Source organism: Strongylocentrotus purpuratus, unplaced genomic scaffold (assembly GCF_000002235.5).
Source record: "Strongylocentrotus purpuratus isolate Spur 01 unplaced genomic scaffold, Spur_5.0 spur5_scaffold_5, whole genome shotgun sequence".
NCBI lineage: Eukaryota > Metazoa > Echinodermata > Echinoidea > Camarodonta > Strongylocentrotidae > Strongylocentrotus > Strongylocentrotus purpuratus.
In genome coordinates, this window is record NW_022145611.1 from 3,803,932 (window position 1) to 3,830,814 (window position 26,883).

The window sequence follows — 26,883 nt, forward strand, 5'->3', positions numbered from 1 at the left end:
CCGTAATGGGTGTGGTATATAATAATCTAAATTTCATGTGAGTTTAAGCACATTTAAAGCAAATGGGAAATCAGCAACGAATGTATTAACCCCCATCCCCTTTTATGTACTCTAGACGTTATATGCGCCAAACGTTTAGGTTTGTTCTAGACATTGGTTAATATGCGCTCAAATAAGTCCTATTTATTGTCAGCTGCTATAAGTTTTGCACCCCGTATTGGGTGATGTATATAATAATCTACATTTCATGTGATTTTCAGCAAAATTAAGGCAAATGGGAAATAGCGGCGACTGTATTAAAGCCCGAAACCCCCTTACCGATATACTCTACACGTTATGCGCTATACATTTAGGTTTGTTCTGGACATTGGTTGATATGCGCTCAAAAAAGACCTTTTTTATGTCGGTTGCTCGAAATTTTACACCTCGTATTCGATGAGGTATATAATAATCGACATTTCATGTGATTTTCAGCAGATTTAAAGCAAATGGGAAATTAGCAACGAATGTATTAACCCCCAACCCTTCTATATACTCTGGACGTTATATGCACCAAAGTTTAAGTTTGTTCTGGACATTGGTTGATATGCGCTCAAATAAGACCTTTTTACTGTCGGCTTTAGGAATTTTTGCACCCCGTATTCGATGAGGCATATAATAATCTACATTTCATGTGAGTTTCAGCACATTTAATGCAAATGGGAAATCAGCAACGAATGTATTAACCCCCATCCCCTTTCATTATACTCTGGACGTTATATGCGCCTAACGTTTAGGTTTGTTCTGGACATTGGTTGATATGCGCTCAAATAAGACCTTTTTATTGTCAGCTGCTAGAAGTTTTGCACCCCGTATTAGGTGAGGTATAAAATAATCTACATTTCATGTGATTTTCAGCAAAATTAAGGCAAATGGGAAATAGCGGCGACTGTATTAAAGCTCGAAACCCCATCACCGATATACTCTACATGTTATGCGCTATACGTTTAGGTTTGTTCTGCCACATTGATTGATATGCGCTCAAAAAAGACCTTTTCAATGTCGGCTGCTAGAATTTTTGCACCCCGTATTCGATGAGGTACATAATAATCTACATTTTATGTGAGTTTCAGCACATTTAAAGCAAATGGGAAATTAGGAACGAATGTATGAACCCCCTTCCCCTTTTATGTACTCTAGACGTTATATGCACCAAAAGTTTAGGTTTGTTCTAGACATTGGTTAATATGCGCTCAAATAAGACCTATTTATTGTCAGCTGCTATAAGTTTTGCACCCCGTATTGGGTGATGTATATAATAATCTACATTTCATGTGATTTTCAGCAAAATTAAGGCAAATGGGAAATAGCGGCGACTGTATTAAAGCCCGAAACCCCCTTACCGATATACTCTACACGTTATGCGCTATACGTTTAGGTTTGTTCTGCCACATTGGTTGATATGCGCTCAAAAAAGACCTTTTCATGTCGGTTGCTCGAATTTTTACACCACGTATTCGATGAGGTATATAATAATCTACATTTCATGTGAGTTTCAGCAGATTTAAAGCAAATGGGAAATTAGCGACAAATGTATTAACCCCCACCCCCTTCTAAATACTCTGGACGTTATATGCACAAAAAGTTTAAGTTTGTTCTGGACATTGGTTGATATGCGCTCAAATAACACCTTTTTATTGTCAGGTGCTAGAATTTTTGCACCCCGTATTCGATGAGGTATATAATAATCTACATTTTATGTGAGTTTCAGCACATTTAAAGCAAATGGAAAATCAACAACGAATGTATTAACCCCCATCCCCTTTTATATACTCTGGACGTTATATGCGCCTAACGTTTAGGTTTGTTCTGGACATTGGTTGATATGCGCTCAAATAAGACCTTTTTATTGTCAGCTGCTAGAATTTTTGCACCCCGTATTGGGTGTGGTATATAATAATCTAAATTTCATGTGAGTTTAAGCACATTTAAAGCAAATGGGAAATCAGCAACGAATGTATTAACCCCCATCCCCTTTTATGTACTCTAGACGTTATATGCGCCAAACGTTTAGGTTTGTTCTAGACATTGGTTAATATGCGCTCAAATAAGTCCTATTTATTGTCAGCTGCTATAAGTTTTGCACCCCGTATTGGGTGATGTATATAATAATCTACATTTCATGTGATTTTCAGCAAAATTAAGGCAAATGGGAAATAGCGGCGACTTTATTAAAGCCCGAAACCCCCTTACCGATATACTCTACACGTTATGCGCTATACGTTTAGGTTTGTTCTGGACATTGGTTGATATGCGCTCAAAAAAGACCTTTTTTATGTCGGTTGCTCGAAATTTTACACCTCGTATTCGATGAGGTATATAATAATCGACATTTCATGTGATTTTCAGCAGATTTAAAGCAAATGGGAAATTAGCAACGAATGTATTAACCCCCAACCCTTCTATATACTCTGGACGTTATATGCACCAAAGTTTAAGTTTGTTCTGCCACATTGATTGATATGCGCTCAAAAAAGACCTTTTCAATGTCGGCTGCTAGAATTTTTGCACCCCGTATTCGATGAGGTACATAATAATCTACATTTTATGTGAGTTTCAGCACATTTAAAGCAAATGGGAAATTAGGAACGAATGTATGAACCCCCTTCCCCTTTTATGTACTCTAGACGTTATATGCACCAAAAGTTTAGGTTTGTTCTAGACATTGGTTAATATGCGCTCAAATAAGACCTATTTATTGTCAGCTGCTATAAGTTTTGCACCCCGTATTGGGTGATGTATATAATAATCTACATTTCATGTGATTTTCAGCAAAATTAAGGCAAATGGGAAATAGCGGCGACTGTATTAAAGCCCGAAACCCCCTTACCGATATACTCTACACGTTATGCGCTATACGTTTAGGTTTGTTCTGCCACATTGGTTGATATGCGCTCAAAAAAGACCTTTTTATGTCGGTTGCTCGAATTTTTACACCACGTATTCGATGAGGTATATAATAATCTACATTTCATGTGAGTTTCAGCAGATTTAAAGCAAATGGGAAATTAGCGACAAATGTATTAACCCCCACCCCCTTCTAAATACTCTGGACGTTATATGCACAAAAAGTTTAAGTTTGTTCTGGACATTGGTTGATATGCGCTCAAATAACACCTTTTTATTGTCAGGTGCTAGAATTTTTGCACCCCGTATTCGATGAGGTATATAATAATCTACATTTTATGTGAGTTTCAGCACATTTAAAGCAAATGGAAAATCAACAACGAATGTATTAACCCCCATCCCCTTTTATATACTCTGGACGTTATTTGCGCCTAACGTTTAGGTTTGTTCTGGACATTGGTTGATATGCGCTCAAATAAGACCTTTTTATTGTCAGCTGCTAGAATTTTTGCACCCCGTATTGGGTGTGGTATATAATAATCTAAATTTCATGTGAGTTTAAGCACATTTAAAGCAAATGGGAAATCAGCAACGAATGTATTAACCCCCATCCCCTTTTATGTACTCTAGACGTTATATGCGCCAAACGTTTAGGTTTGTTCTAGACATTGGTTAATATGCGCTCAAATAAGTCCTATTTATTGTCAGCTGCTATAAGTTTTGCACCCCGTATTGGGTGATGTATATAATAATCTACATTTCATGTGATTTTCAGCAAAATTAAGGCAAATGGGAAATAGCGGCGACTTTATTAAAGCCCGAAACCCCCTTACCGATATACTCTACACGTTATGCGCTATACGTTTAGGTTTGTTCTGGACATTGGTTGATATGCGCTCAAAAAGACCTTTTTTATGTCGGTTGCTCGAAATTTTACACCTCGTATTCGATGAGGTATATAATAATCGACATTTCATGTGATTTTCAGCAGATTTAAAGCAAATGGGAAATTAGCAACGAATGTATTAACCCCCAACCCTTCTATATACTCTGGACGTTATATGCACCAAAGTTTAAGTTTGTTCTGGACATTGGTTGATATGCGCTCAAATAAGACCTTTTTACTGTCGGCTTTAGGAATTTTTGCACCCCGTATTCGATGAGGCATATAATAATCTACATTTCATGTGAGTTTCAGCACATTTAATGCAAATGGGAAATCAGCAACGAATGTATTAACCCCCATCCCCTTTCATTATACTCTGGACGTTATATGCGCCTAACGTTTAGGTTTGTTCTGGACATTGGTTGATATGCGCTCAAATAAGACCTTTTTATTGTCAGCTGCTAGAAGTTTTGCACCCCGTATTAGGTGAGGTATATAATAATCTACATTTCATGTGATTTTCAGCAAAATTAAGGCAAATGGGAAATAGCGGCGACTGTATTAAAGCTCGAAACCCCATCACCGATATACTCTACATGTTATGCGCTATACGTTTAGGTTTGTTCTGCCACATTGGTTGATATGCGCTCAAAAAAGACCTTTTCAATGTCGGCTGCTAGAATTTTTGCACCCCGTATTCGATGAGGTACATAATAATCTACATTTCATGTGAGTTTCAGCACATTTAAAGCAAATGGGAAATTAGGAACGAATGTATTAACCCCCTTCCCCTTTTATGTATACTCTAGACGTTATATGCACCAAAAGTTTAGGTTTGTTCTAGACATTGGTTAATATGCGCTCAAATAAGACCTATTTATTGTCAGCTGCTAGAAGTTTTGCACCCCGTATTGGGTGATGTATATAATAATCTACATTTCATGTGATTTTCAGCAAAATTAAGGCAAATGGGAAATAGCGGCGACTGTATTAAAGCCCGAAACCCCCTTACCGATATACTCTACACGTTATGCGCTATACGTTTAGGTTTGTTCTGCCACATTGGTTGATATGCGCTCAAAAAAGACCTTTTTATGTCGGTTGCTCGAATTTTTACACCACGTATTCGATGAGGTATATAATAATCGACATTTCATGTGATTTTCAGCAGATTTAAAGCAAATGGGAAATTAGCGACAAATGTATTAACCCCCACCCCCTTCTAAATACTCTGGACGTTATATGCACAAAAAGTTTAAGTTTGTTCTGGACATTGGTTGATATGCGCTCAAATAACACCTTTTTATTGTCAGGTGCTAGAATTTTTGCACCCCGTATTCGATGAGGTATATAATAATCTACATTTTATGTGAGTTTCAGCACATTTAAAGCAAATGGAAAATCAACAACGAATGTATTAACCCCCATCCCCTTTTATATACTCTGGACGTTATATGCGCCTAACGTTTAGGTTTGTTCTGGACATTGGTTGATATGCGCTCAAATAAGACCTTTTTATTGTCAGCTGCTAGAAGTTTTGCACCCCGTATTGGGTGATGTATATAATAATCTACATTTCATGTGATTTTCAGCAAAATTAAGGCAAATGGGAAATAGCGGCGACTGTATTAAAGCCCGAAACCCCCTTACCGATATACTCTACACGTTATGCGCTATACGTTTAGGTTTGTTCTGGACATTGGTTGATATGCGCTCAAAAAAGACCTTTTTTATGTCGGTTGCTCGAAATTTTACACCTCGTATTCGATGAGGTATATAATAATCGACATTTCATGTGATTTTCAGCAGATTTAAAGCAAATGGGAAATTAGCAACGAATGTATTAACCCCCAACCCTTCTATATACTCTGGACGTTATATGCACCAAAGTTTAAGTTTGTTCTGGACATTGGTTGATATGCGCTCAAATAAGACCTTTTTACTGTCGGCTTTAGGAATTTTTGCACCCCGTATTCGATGAGGCATATAATAATCTACATTTCATGTGAGTTTCAGCACATTTAATGCAAATGGGAAATCAGCAACGAATGTATTAACCCCCATCCCCTTTCATTATACTCTGGACGTTATATGCGCCTAACGTTTAGGTTTGTTCTGGACATTGGTTGATATGCGCTCAAATAAGACCTTTTTATTGTCAGCTGCTAGAAGTTTTGCACCCCGTATTAGGTGAGGTATATAATAATCTACATTTCATGTGATTTTCAGCAAAATTAAGGCAAATGGGAAATAGCGGCGACTGTATTAAAGCTCGAAACCCCTTCACCGATATACTCTACATGTTATGCGCTATACGTTTAGGTTTGTTCTGCCACATTGATTGATATGCGCTCAAAAAAGACCTTTTCAATGTCGGCTGCTAGAACTTTTGCACCCCGTATTCGATGAGGTACATAATAATCTACATTTTATGTGAGTTTCAGCACATTTAAAGCAAATGGGAAATTAGGAACGAATGTATTAACCCCGTTCCCCTTTTATGTACTCTAGACGTTATATGCACCAAAAGTTTAGGTTTGTTCTGGACATTGGTTGATATGCGCTTAAATAAGACCTTTTTATTGTCAGCTGCTAGAAGTTTTGCACCCCGTATTGGGTAGGGTATATAATAATCTACATTTCATGTGATTTTCAGCAAAATTAAAGCAAATGGGAAATAGCGGCGACTGTATTAAAAGCCCGAAACCCCCTTTCACCGATGCTAGAATTTTTGCACCCCGTATTGGGTGTGGTATATAATAATCTAAATTTCATGTGAGTTTAAGCACATTATTTTAAAGCAAATGAGAAATCAGCAATGAATATATTAACCCCCACCCCCTTCTATATACTCTGGACGTTATATGCGCCAAACGTTTAGGTTTGTTCTAGACATTGGTTAATATGCGCTCAAATAAGACCTATTTATTGTCAGCTGCTATAAGTTTTGCACCCCGTATTGGGTGATGTATATAATAATCTACATTTCATGTGATTTTCAGCAAAATTAAGGCAAATGGGAAATAGCGGCGACTGTATTAAAGCCCGAAACCCCCTTACCGATATACTCTACACGTTATGCGCTATACGTTTAGGTTTGTTCTGCCACATTGGTTGATATGCGCTCAAAAAAGACCTTTTTATGTCGGTTGCTCGAATTTTTACACCACGTATTCGATGAGGTATATAATAATCGAAATTTCATGTGATTTTCAGCAGATTTAAAGCAAATGGGAAATTAGCAACAAATGTATTAACCCCCACCCCCTTCTAAATACTCTGGACGTTATATGCACAAAAAGTTTAAGTTTGTTCTGGACATTGGTTGATATGCGCTCAAATAACACCTTTTTATTGTCAGGTGCTAGAATTTTTGTACCCCGTATTCGATGAGGTATATAATAATCTACATTTTATGTGAGTTTCAGCAAAATTAAGGCAAATGGGAAATTAGCAACAAATGTATTAACCCCCACCCCCTTCTAAATACTCTGGACGTTATATGCACAAAAAGTTTAAGTTTGTTCTGGACATTGGTTGATATGCGCTCAAATAACACCTTTTTATTGTCAGGTGCTAGAATTTTTGCACCCCGTATTCGATGAGGTATATAATAATCTACATTTTATGTGAGTTTCAGCAAAATTAAGGCAAATGGGAAATAGCGGCGACTGTATTAAAGCCCGAAACCCCCTTACCGATATACTCTACACGTTATGCGCTATACGTTTAGGTTTGTTCTGGACATTGGTTGATAAGCGCTCAAAAAAGACCTTTGTTTTGTCGGTTGCTCGAAATTTTACATCCGTATTCGATGAGGCATATAATAATCTACATTTCATGTGAGTTTCAGCACATTTAATGCAAATGGGAAATCAGCAACGAATGTATTAACCCCCATCCCCTTTCATTATACTCTGGACGTTATATGCACCAAACGTTTAGGTTTGTTCTGGACATTGGTTGATATGCGCTCAAATAAGACCTTTTTATTGTCAGCTGCTAGAAGTTTTGCACCCCGTATTAGGTGAGGTATATAATAATCTACATTTCATGTGATTTTCAGCAAAATTAAGCAAATGGGAAATAGCGGCGACTGTATTAAAGCTCGAAACCCCATCACCGATATACTCTACATGTTATGCGCTATACGTTTAGGTTTGTTCTGCCACATTGATTGATATGCGCTCAAAAAAGACCTTTTCAATGTCGGCTGCTAAAATTTTTTGCACCCCGTATTCGATGAGGTATATAATAATCGACATTTCATGTGATTTTCAGCAGATTTAAAGCAAATGGGAAATTAGCAACAAATGTATTAACCCCTACCCCCTTCTGAATACTCTGGACGTTATATGCACAAAAAGTTTAAGTTTGTTCTGGACATTGGTTGATATGCGCTCAAATAAGACCTTTTTATTGTCAGCTGCTAGAATTTTTGCACCCCGTATTGGGTGTGGTATATAATAATCTAAATTTCATGTGAGTTGAAGCACATTTAAAGCAAATGAGAAATCAGCAATGAATATATTAACCCCCACCCCCTTCTATATACTCTGGACGTTATATGCGCCAAACGTTTAGGTTTGTTCTAGACATTGGTTAATATGCGCTCAAATAAGACCTATTTATTGTCAGCTGCTATAAGTTTTGCACCCCGTATTGGGTGATGTATATAATAATCTACATTTCATGTGATTTTCAGCAAAATTAAGGCAAATGGGAAATAGCGGCGACTGTATTAAAGCCCGAAACCCCCTTACCGATATACTCTACACGTTATGCGCTATACGTTTAGGTTTGTTCTGCCACATTGGTTGATATGCGCTCAAAAAAGACCTTTTTATTGTCAGCTGCTAGAATTTTTGCACCCCGTATTGGGTGTGGTATATAATAATCTAAATTTCATGTGAGTTTCAGCAGATTTAAAGCAAATGGGAAATCAGCAACGAATGTATTAACCCCCATCCCCTTTTATGTACTCTAGACGTTATATGCACCAAAAGTTTAGGTTTGTTCTGGACATTGGTTGATATGCGCTCAAATAAGACCTTTTTATTGTTAGCTGCTAGAAGTTTTGCACCCCGTATTGGGTGTGGTATATAATAATCTACATTTCATGTGAGTTTAAGCACATTTAAAACAAATGAGAAATCAGCAATAAATGTATTAACCCCCTACCCCTTCTATATACCCTTGACGTTATATGCACCAAAGTTTAAGTTTGTTCTGGACATTGGTTGATTTGCGCTCAAATAAGACCTTTTTATTGTCGGCTGCTAGAATTTTTGCACCCCGTATTCGATGAGGTATATACATTTCATGTGAGTTTCAGCACATTTAATGCAAATGGGAAATGAGCAACGAGTGTATTTACCCCCACCCCCTTTTATATACTCTGCACCTTATATGCGGCTAACGTTTAGGTTTGTTCTGGACATTGGTTGATATGCGCTCAAATAACACCTTTTTATTGTCAGCTGCTAGAAGTTTTGCACCCCGTATTGGGTGAGGTATATAATAATCTACATTTCATGGGATTTTCAGCAAAAATAAGGCAAATGGGAATCAGCGGCGACTGTATTAAAGCCCGAAACCCCCTTACCGATATACTCTACATGGTATGCGCTATACGTTTAGGTTTGTTCTGCCACATTGGTTGATATGCGCTCAAATAAGACCTTTTTAAAGTCGGCTGCTAGAATTTTTGCACCCCGTATTCGATGAGGTACATAATAATCTACATTTCATGTGAGTTTCAGCATATTCAAAGCAAATGGGAAATAAGCAACGAATGTATTAACCCCCACCCCTTCTATATACCCTGGACGTTATATGCACCAAAAGTTTAAGTTTGTTCTGGACATTGGTTGATATGCGCTCAAATAAGACCTTTTTATTGTCGGCTGGTAGAGTTTTTGCACCCGTATTCGATGAGGTATATACATTTCATGTGATTTTCAGCAGATTTAAAGCAAATGGGAAATTAGCAACGAATGTATTAACCCCCATCCCCTTTTATATACTCTGGACGTTATATGCACCAAAGTTTAAGTTTGTTCTGGACATTTGTTGATATGCGCTCAAATAAGACCTTTTTACTGTCGGCTTCTAGAATTTTTGCACCCCGTATTCGATGAGGTATTAAATAATCTACATTCATCTGAGTTTTAGCACATCTAATGCAAATGGGAAATCAGCAACGAATGTATTTACCCCCATCCCCTTTTATATACTCTGGACGTTATATGCGCCTAACGTTTAGGTTTGTTCTGGACATTGGTTGATATGCGCTCAAATAAGACCTTTTTATTGTCAGCTGCTAGAATTTTTGCACCCCCGATTGGGTGTGGTATATACTAATCTACATTTATGTGAGTTTAAGCACATTTAAAACAAATGAGAAATCAGCAATGAATGTATTAACCCCCACCCCCTTTTATATACTCTGGACGTTATATGCGCCAAACGTTTAGGTTTGTTCTAGACATTGGTTAATATGCACTCAAATAAGACCCTTTTTTGTCAGCTGCTAGAATTTGTGCACCCCGTTTTGGGTGAGGTATATAATAATCTATATTTCATGTGATTTTCAGCAAAATTAATGCAAATGGAAAATAGCGGAGACTGTATTAAAGCCCGAAACCCCCTTACCGATATACTCTACACGTTATGCGCTATACGTTTAGGTTTGTTCTGCCACATTGGTTGATATGCGCTCAAAAAAGACCTTTTTATTGTCAGCTGCTAGAATTTTTGCACCCCGTATTGGGTGTGGTATATAATAATCTAAATTTCATGTGAGTTTAAGCACATTTAAAGCAAATGGGAAATCAGCAACGAATGTATTAACCCCCATCCCCTTTTATGTACTCTAGACGTTATATGCACCAAAAGTTTAGGTTTGTTCTGGACATTGATTGATATGCGCTCAAATAAGACCTTTTTATTGTCAGCTGCTAGAAGTTTTGCACCCCGTATTGGGTGTGGTATATAATAATCTACATTTCATGGGATTTTCAGCAAAAATAAGGCAAATGGGAATCAGCGGCGACTGTATTAAAGCCCGAAACCCCCTTACCGATATACTCTACATGGTATGCGCTATACGTTTAGGTTTGTTCTGCCACATTGGTTGATATGCGCTCAAATAAGACCTTTTTAAAGTCGGCTGCTAGAATTTTTGCACCCCGTATTCGATGAGGTACATAATAATCTACATTTCATGTGAGTTTCAGCATATTCAAAGCAAATGGGAAATAAGCAACGAATGTATTAACCCCCACCCCTTCTATATACCCTGGACGTTATATGCACCAAAAGTTTAAGTTTGTTCTGGACATTGGTTGATATGCGCTCAAATAAGACCTTTTTATTGTCGGCTGCTAGAGTTTTTGCACCCGTATTCGATGAGGTATATACATTCATGTCATTTTCAGCAGATTTAAAGCAAATGGGAAATTAGCAACGAATGTATTAACCCCCATCCCCTTTTATATACTCTGGACGTTATATGCACCAAAGTTTAAGTTTGTTCTGGACATTTGTTGATATGCGCTCAAATAAGACCTTTTTACTGTCGGCTTCTAGAATTTTTGCACCCCGTATTCGATGAGGTATAAAATAATCTACATTCATCTGAGTTTCAGCACATCTAATGCAAATGGGAAATCAGCAACGAATGTATTTACCCCCATCCCCTTTTATATACTCTGGACGTTATATGCGCCTAACGTTTAGGTTTGTTCTGGACATTGGTTGATATGCGCTCAAATAAGACCTTTTTATTGTCAGCTGCTAGAATTTTTGCACCCCCTATTGGGTGTGGTATATAATAATCTACATTTATGTGAGTTTAAGCACATTTAAAACAAATGAGAAATCAGCAATGAATGTATTAACCCCCACCCCCTTTTATATACTTTGGACGTTATATGCGCCAAACGTTTAGGTTTGTTCTAGACATTGGTTGATATCCACTCAAATAAGACCCTTTTTTGTCAGCTGCTAGAATTTGTGCACCCCGTATTGGGTGAGGTATATAATAATCTATATTTCATGTGATTTTCAGCAAAATTAAAGCAAATGGAAAATAGAGGAGACTGTATTAAAGCCCGAAACCCCTTTCACCGATATACTCTACATGTTATGCGCTATACAATAAGGTTTGTTCTGCCACATTGATTGATATGCGCTCAAATAAGACCTTTTTAAAGTCGGCTGCTAGAATTTTTGCACCCTGTATTCGATGAGGTACATAATAATTTACAATTCATGTGAGTTTTAGCACATTTAAAGCAAATGAGAAATTAGCAACTAATGTATTAACACCCACCCCTTCTATATACTCTGGACGTTATGTGCACCAACAGTTTAAGTTTGTTCTGAACATTGGTTGATATGCGCTCAAATAAGACCTTTTTATTGTCAGCTGCTAGAATTTTTGCACCCCGTATTAGGTGAGGTATATAATTATCTACGTTTCATGTGATTTTCAGCAAAATTAAGGCAAATGGGAAATAGCGGCGACTGTATTAAAGCTCGAAACCCCCTCACCGATATACTCTACATGTTATGCCCTATACGTTTAGGTTTGTTCTGCCACATTGGTTGATATGCGCTCAAAAAGACCTTTTTAATGTCGGCTGCTAGAATTTTTGCACCCCGTATTCGATGAGGTATATAATAATCGACATTTCATGTGATTTTCAGCAGATTTAAAGCAAATGGGAAAGTAGCAACAAATGTATTACTCCCCACCCCCATCTAAATACTCTGGACGTTATATGCACAAAAAGTTTAAGTTTGTTCTGGACATTGGTTGATATGCGCTAAAATAAAACCTTTTAAATGTCGGCTGCTAGTAATTTTGCACCCCGTATTCGATGAGGTATATAATAATCGACATTTCATGTGATTTTCAGCAGATTTAAAGCAAATGGGAAATTAGCAACAAATGTATTACTCCCCACCCCCTTCTAAATACTCTGGACGTTATATGCACAAAAAGTTTAAGTTTGTTCTGGACATTGGTTGATATGCGCTAAAATAAAACCTTTTAAATGTCGGCTGCTAGTAATTTTGCACCCCGTATTCGATGAGGTATATAATAATCTACATTTCATGTGATTTTCAGCACATTTAAAGCAAATGGGAAATTAGCAACAAATGTATTAACCCCCACCCCCTTCTAAAAACTCTGGACGTTATATGCACAAAAAGTTTAAGTTTGTTATGGACATTGGTTGATATGCGCTCAAATAAACCCTTTTAAATGTCGGCTGCTAGTAATTTTGCACCCCGTATTGGGTGAGGTATATAATAATCTACATTTTATGTGAGTTTAAGCACATTTAAAGCAAATGGAAAATCAGCAACGAATGTATTAACCCCCACCCCCTTCTATATACTCTGGACGTTATATGCGCCAAACATTTAGGTTTGTTCTGGACATTGGTTGATATGCGCTCAAATAAGACCTTTTTATTGTCAACTGCTAGAATTTGTGCACCCCGTATTGGGTGAGGTATATAATAATCTACATTTCATGTGATTTCAGCAAAATTAAAGCAAATGGGAAATAGCGGCGACTGTATTAAAGCCCGAAACCCCCTTCACCGATATACTCTATATACATGTTATGCGCTATACGTTTAGGTTTGTTCTGCCACATTGGTTGATATGCGCTCAAAAAAGACCTTTTTAATGTCGGTTGCTAGAAATTTTACACCTCGTATTCGATGAGGTATATAATAATCGACATTTCATGTGAGTTTCAGCACATTTAATGCAAATGGGAAATCAGCAACGAATGTATTTACCCCCATCCCCTTTTATATACTCTTGACGTTATATGCGCCTAACGTTTAGGTTTGTTCTGGACATTGGTTGATATGCGCTCAAATAAGACCTTTTTATCAGGCGATATGATCCGCGTTCTCAATGACATATTGAGCTATTGTGGAATAATTGCACAATGCATATCGTACTGCTTTTACAAAATATCCAGCTTGTGATAGGTATTGTATCAATAGCATTGAGTCGTAATTATATGTGTACAGAAGGGTGTTAAATGTGGCCAATTTGATGTAAATCTTATATTTTTGTTTAGATATTGGTACACGTTTTAAATGTCGTACCCTTCAAAATACTGACATAAATACTGTTTGATAATATACATATCAATAACAATCTTTTGTTATTTATTGTTATTGATTCTTTGCTTATTCACAATCATCAAAGTACAATTATAAGTATGTTTTTAGAAAAGGCCAAGCTTTATGATGACGTTTAGCCACATACGTATCTATTCTTTCTGCAGCAACCAGGCAAGTAGCCAATTTGAAGTTCATGTACAGGAATAAGGATATTTTTATTGGAAAAAACAAATTCCTTGGTTTGCTAATGTAATAATATATATTTTGTTAGTCTTAAATTATGATAATGCTTATTGTTGCTATTCAAGTGGAAAGTATATAATTGTGAAATGGCCTACACATGTATTGATAAATGGTACTAGTCTTGAAAACAGAAATAATTAAATATTATATTAAGTCTCAATAATCTCTGATTGACTTAGCCCTCGGCAGGGCCTAGGGAGCATGAGGAATATTTGCGTGTGTCTAAAGATGTGGCAGTATATTTTGTCAGAGAGAGAAATTGACCATATACAACATCTCGTTTCAACATTCAACCATGTAACGTCGTAACCTGTTCATTATTAAAGACTACCTACTATAGTATACGCAGTAATGATTTTTTTTTCCCATGTTGCCGGAAGTTAGTCTAATTTTCTCAGACATCAAATTGGATCGTGGGGTGAACAGAATAAAATAATGTGAAATTGTAGGCGCATCTCACTATTATCACCCGTTTTATTTCGTATATTTTTTATTTGATTTTATTTCTGCATATTTTCCAAATAAAATATAACTGAATAACAAAGAACATAATATACATGTAAGGTATAATACAACATAAACAAACAATAATTTCTTAATGTCAAAATGTTTTTTGTACATAATATATGTACATATAATAACGAAACTTATTACTTCCATAACATATTATCATAAATTTAAAGTATTATCTGAACTATTCTGTTGGAAAAGTGCAGGAGACCGCAATCATAAGCAAAGCTTAACATTTCATTTATTTGGTCGCTTTATTTGTTCAGCATAAATTTTAGTTTCGACCATTCATCTAAAACACAGCCACATGTACATGTACATGGGTATCGACGGTTTCAACACTGCTAAAATAGACTAAGGAACAGTTCCAAAGTCTTAACATTACCATAAACTTTTTTTTTTTAACAGGATAATTTGGGCCTATTATTATACCGGTCAATTTTTATGTTTTTCTAAGACTGTTGTTCTAAATTGCTATACTCTTAATCAGAATAGACGTTGGATTGGAATATAACATTATTTAAGTTTATGATGGAGAGAAATGACGATGAAATTATAGGAAATAATGTTTGCGTCAAGCTTGTGAAAAGACTATTGCAGTCTAAATATACACGCCAATAAAAACTATAAAACAACAACATTATGTGATCTTTCTGATGGACACCACGGAAGTTCCGTGATTGACACACGAGCAACGAGGGGGGGGGGGCGGGGGGTATTGAGCACTGTTTTTTTTTTTTAATCAACACCCCCACCCCCTTTTTTTTGTGCCCACCCCAGGGGAGGACGCCCGTCTTCATTTTGATTTGAAAACAGTTTTTTGGCCAGGGGGGAGGGACCCCCTCCCCCCCCCCCCCCCCACCCTTAGATATGCCACTGGGGATAGCCGTAGGGTCGACGGTCAGTTGGAGTCGAGATGAGAGTCATGACACACTTGATCAGCTTAATGTCACAAATAGCGGTCTGCGTGTGCTTAGAACTAGACTAGCCTATTACTATTAGTTCATCGTCGATCCGTCGTCCCATGCCCTCTAGCTCCTCAGAGACAGACCACGCCACAGAAGCCGCTAAAATGGTGTTTTCGAGATGTTTTAAGGTAAGGTTTGTTTTGGTTTTTCCTTAATTGTCAATAAGAGTAGTAGATTAAATATATATATATCTTATCATAGCTTCATTAGTTGAAACTGTGTGCTTCTAACGCAGTATCCAGACTAAAGCCCCAAATCACCACCATTGGTTGAATGAATTGAGCCCGGCTGCGCCCGCCAGGCCGCCTGCCGGCGGTGGCCTAAGAAGATGAGACTATAACTTCGTTAGTCAGTTAATTAATGCATTTTAGTACAAGTACTCGTCAATCGATGAGCGCGAACCTAGCCTGCATGTTCCTGATGTTGGACCGATGAAAGCCTTGCCTTTGCTTTGCCTTTGGTCTCTGAAAAGTCTGATATCAATGGTTATGGTTGTGCTACATTGTAGCCTAGATCTATACTATAGATCTAGATCTAAACATGATAAATAACTACGTCAGGCTCCTCCATATTCACTGACTGCCTCTATACAGAGCTGACTGAGTGTGGCTGTGGGGAGCTCAACAGGGAAGGGTAAGAACTAGAAGTGCCCACTACCCCCCCCCCCCCATGAGCAAACAAAATCCATATGATACAAGTACGCTGGTTTTTTTTACACGTCTGGCGTGAGGTTTTTTCATAAACCAGGAGCTTGCGGGAGAGCAGGAGGAAGGGCGTGTTGGCGAGAGTCTCCTGCTACGAGCTGGTGGGACGGCGGGAAAAGGAGTGTGGTGGCATATGACTCCCTCCAAATGCGGGAGGGTTGGCGGCCCTGGGTTATGCAATGCAGTTTGTGTGTGCATGAGCGCCGTACCCATCCTGCACAGTTCAGTAGCTTCACAAACTGGAGCTGGACAGATACAGTAAGCTGAAAATAAGTCCATAGATCTACACCTCTACAAATGAAAAAAATACAAATGGAAAGAATGCAAACTGCCATTGAAGAACGTGATACTACAAATACACACAAAATCTTGTCACTCCAAGCAAACGAGCAGGAGAATTACTCACGACGGAACTGAATTCAGTGTACATGTAATTGTAAGTGCTAACAATATGGCACAGATGCAATCATCCTCAAAGCAGTCATTGAGACCTTTGGCCTTGGCATCTCTCTCGCCAATAGACAGAAATAACTGTCTGGTATGGGGAATTTTGAAATAAAACTGACATTTGTCAAACTTCCCCATACACCGACACATTTACGGTTATCCTTGGCATATGCACAATGGAGGGGGTTGGGGGGGGGGGGGGGGGTCAATTAGAGATTTACTCCAGAATCTACACAAAATGATATAGAAAAAAAATGATTGAAAACAAAATGAATCTAATTTTCTTATACCGGTACTATGAAAATAACATTAATTGTAGAACATCGAAATAGAAGGACTTACAGGTACATGTACTTTCAGCTTATCTGATGCTTTTCTTGAAGCTTCTGTGCGAGTTAAGATGGGTGATCACACACAAACTGCATTGCATAGCCTCCCCTCACTAACCCGTACGTATAGAGACAAAATCTTGCTCAATTACAGCTAAATTCAACTTGTATACAAAGTGCATTGGTCTTTGAGTGGAAGAAAACTTACTGGAAAAAATCAATCCAAGAAGACCCTATCAAAAGAAAAATGCTGGTCTGCTATCCGCAACAAGATCCCATCCTAAACCACTGGGAGGACAAGTCAGGATGAGTTATTGAACTCATCCCCTTAATAAATTATAACAAAAATGTAAAAAAGCTAATCTCATGCAAAGAAGATCTTGATCATTTGCCTGCAATGGATAATTTAGATACATACCCCCAACTACATATTTGGCTGGTACATATCTTGTACAATGAACCATAGTGAACATTTCCCTTGCAGTTTAAAGCCCCTCTAAAGTGTTGGGAGCCCCAAATTTGCCAAAAATTTGATGACAAAATTTCACTTAAATTGTATCATAATGTGAAAGACAAGGATGTCATTTAAAACACATTTCTGCAAGGATTTTCAAAAAAGTTGTGTTTGAGGATAAATATTGATAAAAAAAAGAATACTTAATTTTGTTTTTCTGTTGCATGCAGAAAACGTACATTTTGTATTACTAATTTAGATGTTTTTAATTCCTAATTAGGACAAATTAACATACATGTATAACCTTATTTCACTCAAGGAACCTCCATAGAAATTAATGAGATTGGTGAATATATTGGTAGTATTTGAGGTTTCATTCTCTAGCTTTCTCTAACACATGGATTCATGAAAGTACTTCATTATTGTTCAATAAACAAGGTTACACTATGCCATGTTTACGGTATTTCAGATTCTCTTGACATTACTGTTAGAGATGACATCATGACTCGGTCAATGTGATGGTTATTTTATCTGACTGCTAAGAATGCATAAATGTTTGTAAGTAAGCAACCAGATGGCCGACGGATTTAGGTCCTCTCCGAGGAACCTGGTAGTGAGGATTAATGCCTTACCAAACTAGCACATCGCCTTGGTTTCAAACCCGGGTCACCGGATTACGAGACCACTGCTCTACCGACTGAGCTATTGCGCCTCCTCAAGTCAGATGATATTGAATCTCTTTTTACTGAAATAATCAAATTGGCAAGCTGATAGTAGTTAAATATTCAGAAACCCAAATCAAACATGCAAACATTTACTTATACACTAGATGATTACCGGTATATAAGGATTAATGTTAACATTGACCATATTTATATTTGTACATGTACATGTACATGTATGCCAAATAGTGGTAATGATTTTGTTGGTATGAGTTACTCACATTTTCTATACCAGGGTAACTATTAAACAAGACTGCATCTCTGATTGAACAAATCTTTACTAATATGTAATGATGTACATGTATGTGCCAGTATAACTCCTGGTATTCTTTATTGTGATGCAACTGATCACTTCCAATTTTCCAATTAAGTAACCACATAATAACTCCTCCATCTGAGTCCTTCAATACCGTCAAATCAATGATGACACTTAATTGGCCCTAAAGGTTGATGTACTGTACAATGTACAAAAATCTCCTGAAAAGAAAAAGGAATGAACTGAAAATAGCTGTAAAATACAACAACACCACCATTCTTGGATGACATTTGAGTTACTGTACATGTAGTTTGGTTGATAGTTGATTAGCAATGAATTCTATTAATGCTTCTGAAGATAATTTTAAAAAAGTAAGAATGTGTAGAAGATATTTGATAAATTATTATGCAGAACCAGACTAAATTATTATCCAGAATAGTGCTGCGACCGTGTATAGGCACGAACCACCACTACACAACAGATAAACGAAGAACAAATAATCACCTGTTTTTCAGCATTATAAGAGTCTGAAGTCAATATTTCACAAACATGTCATCAGTCTAAAAATAAAGTTTAAGTTCCACTGCTACTTCCTTGAATAATCATTTCCATACACTGTACGATTTTGATTCAATGCCGTTGAGTCTCTTCTCTTGTCATCATGCAAACAATGCCAATCATTGTGATCTAACTTTCCAGCGAGCGCAATGGTTTTGTGTGCAGTATGGTTACTACACCTGTACAGTTACAACTTTTCCAATGCCATTGAGTCTTTTCTCTTGCCGTCATGGTAATAATAATAGGCAATTTTTTTCAAACTCATTGCGGAATTAGAATCTGCGGTTCGTGTGCAAAATCGAGAAGATACTATAGTAACAGTTGGATGACCACTGAGGCCCTGAAATCTAGAACGGGTTTTGGCCAAATCTACGGGCGTTCTCAATGACGCCCCAAGTGAATCAAGTGCCTCGATACAAACCATTTCATTCACCTGATAATAATAATAGTATTTAAATAGACAGAATCCAATCTGCATACATTAGTTGTTGCCACACTTAATACATGCAGTTTGCATTCTGACTATTGCGAATCCTAGACAGGTGAATGAAATAATTTGTATTGAGGAACTTCACAAAGACGTACAGTATGTATTAAATTTGATTACATTACGAAAATGGCCTGTTCCCTTCAACGCAATACAGTACAGACGGGACTACACGACTAGCACAACTTGTCTCAACCAAGCCACAAAACGGCTTTTTATCAAATTTCAACAATAATTTATCATCAAGTTTTAAAACAATTCATATCCATATTCATGTTGTTACTGTTCAGAAACAATAATCGGAAGAAACAAAATTCACCGAAGAGTCCTTTGTGCCAGGGGCGGATCTAGGGGGGTTAGGAGGTTTAAATCCCCCCTTTGGCTGGCCAAGGTGCTTTCTACCTCTCCCCCCCCCCCCCGAAATATTGGTTGGCACTTTTTTCAAATTGAAAACAAATTTTAGTGCTCCCTACCCCCCACTAAGCAAAATATTGGTTGGTGCGATTTTTCAAATGTCAACCCCGCCCGCCCACGCCATAGAAAAAAAGCTAGATCCGCCCGTTAAAATTCGTCATCCTTCGTTATTAGACGACAAAATTCTCATAACCATCTTTGGTACAAGCTCGCTGATTGGCTGTTTATTCACTTGGGGCGTCATTGAGAACGCCCATAGATTTGGCCAAATTTGATTTCAGTACCTCAGCGATCACCCTGCTGTTACTATAGTAGCTTCTTGATTTTGCACACGAACCGCAGATTCTCTGTCCGCAATTAGCTTGCGAAATACCCCTAATGTTTGTCGAACTGGCAACAACTAATGTATGCAGTTTGGATTCTGTCTATTGAAATACTATTATCCTTATCAGGTGAAAGAAATATTTTGTATCGAGGCACTTCACAAAGACGTTTGCATTAAATTTGGTTACATTACGAAAATTGCATTGCAAATGCAATACCTCCGTAGAAATACGTACGCATTCACCGAAAAGCAAAACCACATATTGTATTGAGGGCAGTCTGTATGCGACGGCCGTAAACCTGAGTGCTCTGCGTCCGCGAAGGTCTGTATGTTGCTGAGCGAAAACTCGCTAATATGTCAATCATTGCGGTCTGACTATTCCATGAGCATGATGATTTTGTGTGCAGTACTGTTACTACTGTAACAACTTTACAGAGAAAATGGTTGTTGTGAATGCGCGCTGGATTGCTGGTCTTAAATGTACTGTACAACATACTATACATGTACAAATGTACCTAGCTGAAATACTGCTTTTGTTTTTGGTAAATGTCATAACTGTGTACACGCAAAGATAAACTGGCTGTGTGCACTGAATGGAAATTACACACTAAACTCACAGCACTAATTCCAGAAACAATTTAATGACAATAAAAGATATTGTATAAATACCGGTAATTGGAATATTATTGAAGACTTGCCTGGTAAAAAGGTTAAAGCCTTTAAACCATCACATGACACTTGGTGTTCAAGTTATTCAACACCAAAAGAGTACCGTATTTGAAGTTACAATTTTAATGCTTATTTTGTGACCCTTTTTTATCTAATTAGTAAAGATATTAAAGGTAATGAGAGCCATTAGCAAGTATTGATAGTAATAGTTTTTTTTATGGGAAATGTAACCCTAAAAGTAAGATGCTCTGAAGGAAACAGAAAAAATTTAGAAGCAGGCTGGTGAAGGTTTGAACAAACTCAGACAAGTAATAAGTAAGGTTTTAATGTTTGAAATTTGTAGTCTGTATATGAATTTCAAATTTTTGAATTGATGATTGGGCATGTATAGTGATGTAATGTTGGACCAATATCATTCAACACTTGCACATGTAATATGACTATGATAGAACCTCTTCATTTTTGGAGGACCTATTGAGCTCTCTGAATATATTTTTAGTACAGCTCTGAGAGAAAAGGGACTGGTATACTGTAAACTTTGTTTTAAAAGTGTGAAACGAATGGAGATTTACAATTATGTCCCAGTAGAATGACTTACAGGGTATTGTACATTGCTGGTTGTGAATGTTAAGTGATTACAACTTTCTAAAAATTTTGTTCTTCTTGTTTTAAATCAATTTCTTTGAACTTTCCTTTATTTATTTTTTTTTCTTTTAAACTCTCACCAATTTTTTCTCTGATCTTTCTTTATTTACGGATTCAACTTGTTATAAAGGTTGGTATATTATATGATCCAACAACATTATTGATACTTTGCAGCAGAAGCATGCAGTTGTACACTGAATATAACAACTCTATATTTTGATGTTGTTGCTGATGTGTTGTTCATCAAACAGCCATGAAATTCATCATTATAAACTTCATTCATCATCCAAAAGTCAATATTTAAAAATTGTAATGATGTTTTTAAATATGGAGTGAGTCAAAGTCATTGGCTAGGTCAATTGGTTAACAACAATATGGAATGAATAGTGATTACCTGTATTATTTTCATAACTTCAATTACTGAACAACTCTTAGTAGAAATTTTTTTAACACAGTGAGCAAATATTTCACCCAACAGCTAAAAATGTTTTTGTGGTTAATGTTGAATAGAAGTGTAACATTTTATCAACCCTAGAGATATTATTGTATTAAAGAACTTTTCAAATGTTGAATAATGAATATCCATTTTACATGTAGAGTGTATAAAAATACCAACATTTAGCAATCATACAACAAACATTCTGTGATATGAGTTCAGGCTCAAAACATAACACAATTTGTTAATGCATGGCAACAAAAATGAAGACACCTTATTGTTTATGTCTTGCAGTGTAGGAAATGATGTTATCTCTTATTGTGAAAGCTTTGTCAAAAAGCTGTATTACAGAATTTAAATACCTGTAGCTTTATTTTCAGTAGACAAGAATATCAAAAGACATCCAACTTCAGGACCTTGCCTATTCTGCAATTTTAATTTTAATTTTCTGTCAACATGATTGTATGAGTACTTTTAAAAGTTTGTTGTTTGTTAATTCATCATTTGCATAGCATTGCATAACATTCTTTAACCAATGAATTTCTGTTTACATTGGTGCCTAAATAATATGGATTTTGTAACTTTGATATGTGCAGTATACTGCTGAATGGGAAACATGATACATGTAAGTGACAATGTTGCAAAACAAATAGTGACTCTTAATATTAATGTTGATTCTAAAATACATACATGTACATTAATGAAATTCACAATGAACATGACGGACAAAGAAAGCGGACAAAATATACATTTCCTCATTCTACCCTCAACAATTGCTATGGTAGACAAAGGAACATCCTTTCACTGCTATTATGTAAAAATCTGTAGAACGGGTGTCACATGCATTTTGTTCTACACATTTTTACATAATAGCAGTGAAGGGATGTTCCTTTGTCTACCATATATAGCAATTGTTGAGGGTAGAATGAGGAACTGTATATTTTGTCCGCTTTCTTTGTCCTTAATTTCCATAGTGATTGTAGATTTCTGCACCTAAACAGATGTCTTGTTATCCAAAAGAACTGGTGAAACTCTCAAAATGATAACTCTCAATAATAGCACCACAATCAATTGGGTATCATTGCATAGAGAAATAGGTCTACACGTATTACAGAATAAAAAAGGATAGTATTATATTCTCATAAGTGATATTAACAAAAACCAACTTTCTAAACAGGGTGGATTGTTTCAGAAATGCATATTTCCTTCAAATATTTAATATCTGTGACATTTACATGTACATGCAATCTAAATTTGAAGCTCCATTTACTACCGGGTAGTTTGGTTGAAATTGGTTGCGAGTGTCTTTCTTCAAATCACTTTTTAAAGCAAAACAGGTTTTGATCTGAGGTATAATTAGAAAATTAAAACATTTGTATACTAATAAAAAGAAATAGATTAAATTCCTCTCCTGGCAGCTTCAACTCTGAAGTATGGATGAACTATGGCCTGTACCTGCAATAGAAGTGGTCAAAAGCCTACTATTTTGAGTAGTATAAAATTCTAATCTTTGGAAAATCCTGTTTCAATTTATTATACAATGTTCAGTGAGCTGTGAGGCTGCATTATAGATTTAAGTGGTATCAGTTACGATTTATGGGCCATTCCCTTTCTCCATCTCACTGAACATGTAAATAGTACCAGTATTCTTTTGGGCTATATTTAAAGAAATGTAAATCAAATCAGACTACCGGTAGTCATTCTCTTTCCATACAGTGATGAAGTGAGCAATGTGGTTCAAAATTCTGAATACTTTGTTTTGGTAATGTGATCTTCCAATGTCTTCCAATAATGGTTGTCTTGCTGACCCTGACTTCTAAGCAAATAGCCTACCTTTTTTTTAAATGGTACATTGTAGCTGCAATAGTTTTGAGAAAAAAATCTTGATATACACCCTGTACATGTAGGTGTCACATTAATTCATTTTCTATTTATGTAAATAATAGTAAGCATATCAACACCACCCTTATGTAAATAAAAATGTTAACAAAAATTCAGGGCAAAAACTTTTCCTCACAACAACACAGCCTCTCTAAATCAAATATGTTGGTATGTATTACATTTGATGTGATACATGTAGTTTGAATATCATGATGATACTGTACATGGTTATGAATAGCTATTATGGATCACATTCTTTGCCCCCAAGATATGTGAAATTCACCTATGTAGAAGATTTGGGATGAAGGGTTCTCAAATGGTATAGTTTGGCATAACCTGTCATTAATTGGAGCTTAACATGATTGTCATTTACATAATATTACTGGCCTTGAGGGAGAAACAAGGTAATACACCCTGTATTGCCTTCACTGATTCAGTAAGGGCAATACATGTACATATAAATGCATATCACTGTATCTCCCAAAAGATTATAATTATTACCTATTCATTTGTGAATCACGTACGGTCACTATACCCTACTACCGCGCCGCATGATAGTCTGCTCAAACTTTGCGGCGATTTTAGCTGTTTGAAAGGTCCAATATGGAACACAATCTTTGTACTCAAAGTGAATGGTGAAACCCGAAAGAGAGAAACTATCAGGAAATATTGCCCGCTCAAAACCGGGCAAATATGCATTTTAATGCATGGTACATGTACATGTAAAATTACCTGCTACTGTATACATGAAGGTAATAAAGCAAACAAAGATCAAATTCACTACTGGTTCCTGTAAAATTTCACCTAGAGAGTACATGTTGTGGATAGACAAACTACCAGCCATACAAGAATGTAGGAAAACCAAATCGAGTAGGAAATTGTTAGTTAAAAATTCAAAAATATTGCTTTGTATAATGTCTTATAATGTGACACTGAGAAAATCCTTTAGAATAGTGCTAGTACTCCAGTACACTGCTGAATCATTTTACATAGCAGCTCATGAAACTTAAATCACATTTTAGTCTTTTCAAATCCTCTGTGAAGTCCTTTTGACATTAGCTTTAATGTGGCAATTTTTTTGTAGTACTCTGTACATGTACATGTACATTCAATCCTATGGTCATACAGAGATTGAATCACATTGTTATGAAATTTGAATTGCCTCCTATACAGGGTGTACATGTACATGTACTGTACATCTTCAACAATATTCACATACACAAGATTTGTGTAATTATCACTGTTTTGTATACTTGAGATGCTTTTCGCAAATATTTATTGGAAGATTTGTATATCCTTTGCTTACATAACATGGATTTCTTTGGCTTTGTCAAATGAATTTCTAATTGGTTTAGCATGTACACATGTAGACATATTGATCTATCACCTACACATACAGTACTGTACATGTATGTAGTGTACTGAAATATTATAAGAATACTTTCTTTTGATCCTGTAATGTAATCTGTATGATATGTTAGATATTTGATATAATTTTATAATTCTTAAAATGCTTATTCATTTTTCAGAGGGGCAGGTAGACACTTGATGACAATCAACGCAAAGGCACAAGGTCACTGTCAAGATAAAGGAGAAATGGCATGTGTACTCCACCGATTGTGAGAAGGGGCTCTTGATTATCCTTTGAAAAAAGTGGTAGATCAAGTTGATCCAGTGTAACAGTAGCAGCAAATTATGAGGTATGTACAATGTAGATGGATTGTAACAAAAACTTAGGGGTGTTCAATGATCAAGGTATTTAAGACTCCTACCCCATTTTTTCACAATTTTTTTTATTGATGGCTATTAAGTGCTGCATGCATGTACAATGTAGTTTTTCAATGAATGGATGTAAACATTGATGCTTTTGGATCATAATTGACTAATATGCCCATGTAGTAGACAATTTTCAAAATGTATTCAAATGTAAACATACATGTACGTGTACCTTGCGATGAGCTATTACATGTACATGTACATTCACCTGTTTTCTATTATTGTACCTCAATACCGGTAGTCAGAATGCAAATTGTGAGGATTAGTTGTTGCTACATGTAGGTTGGGTAAACATTATGGCCTGCCTGACCTAACAACACGTAATGTGTGGTATTGGTATTCTGAAAGTGTTTATTATTGAAATACAATTTTTCAAAGCAGGAGAATGAAATGATTTATTAAGAGGCAGGTAAAGAAGATGTTTTTGCATGAAATGTATTTACGGTATGAAAATGACCGATCAAACCAAACTCTTGAGTATATTTGTCTTTACTGAGAATATATACTAGTATATGATAATAACTCAACTTTGTTATTGTTTTGTTCCTGAAAGTCATTTCATTTGATATATGCTGTACTGTGACTTATCCACATAGAAATTGTAGAGCATTGCATATAATACAATTTATAGATTGTTATGTTATAGATAATTATTGGGGAAAAACAATGTGAACCTTTCCATTTGTTAGTATTGGCAATACAGTGTACAGGTACAAGATTACAACAATTGTAGAATACTTAATACTAGACAATATTTGTATATTATATTATATGATATGATAGTATGGTATGGTATGATAGGGAAAAAATTCATCTCGGAAGAAATTGTAGACATTTGAATGAATTGTACTCCAAGATATATTATTGTTAGCACTGTTCACACTGTTCTTGAGACCAAAAAATAAATGGAAGCTCTGTTCTTTATTTTTCAAACCAACAGATTTCATATGGGATCCCTTTAAGTACAAGGTCTACGCAGCTTCACACACGCACTGAGAGGGACCTGGCAGAGGCTAATAGCATGGCCCTTGGTATGATCAGCCTAAGGTTAAGGTTGATTCAACGAGACATTAAATGGAGATTTTTCAGTGAATATTTTTTTAATGTTTAATTCCAGATATTTAATTGTC

The 26,883-nt window shown here is 36.3% G+C and overlaps 1 long non-coding RNA gene across 1 annotated transcript; it reads left to right on the forward strand.

Annotated features, from left to right (window-relative positions):
* The first annotated feature begins 15,693 nt into the window (after window positions 1-15,693).
* LOC115929703 lies at window positions 15,694-25,590 on the forward strand. The gene is made up of 2 exons (XR_004066683.1): window positions 15,694-15,778; window positions 25,507-25,590. It is a non-coding gene; the product is annotated as an uncharacterized LOC115929703 (long non-coding RNA).
* The last annotated feature ends 1,293 nt before the right edge of the window (window positions 25,591-26,883 follow it).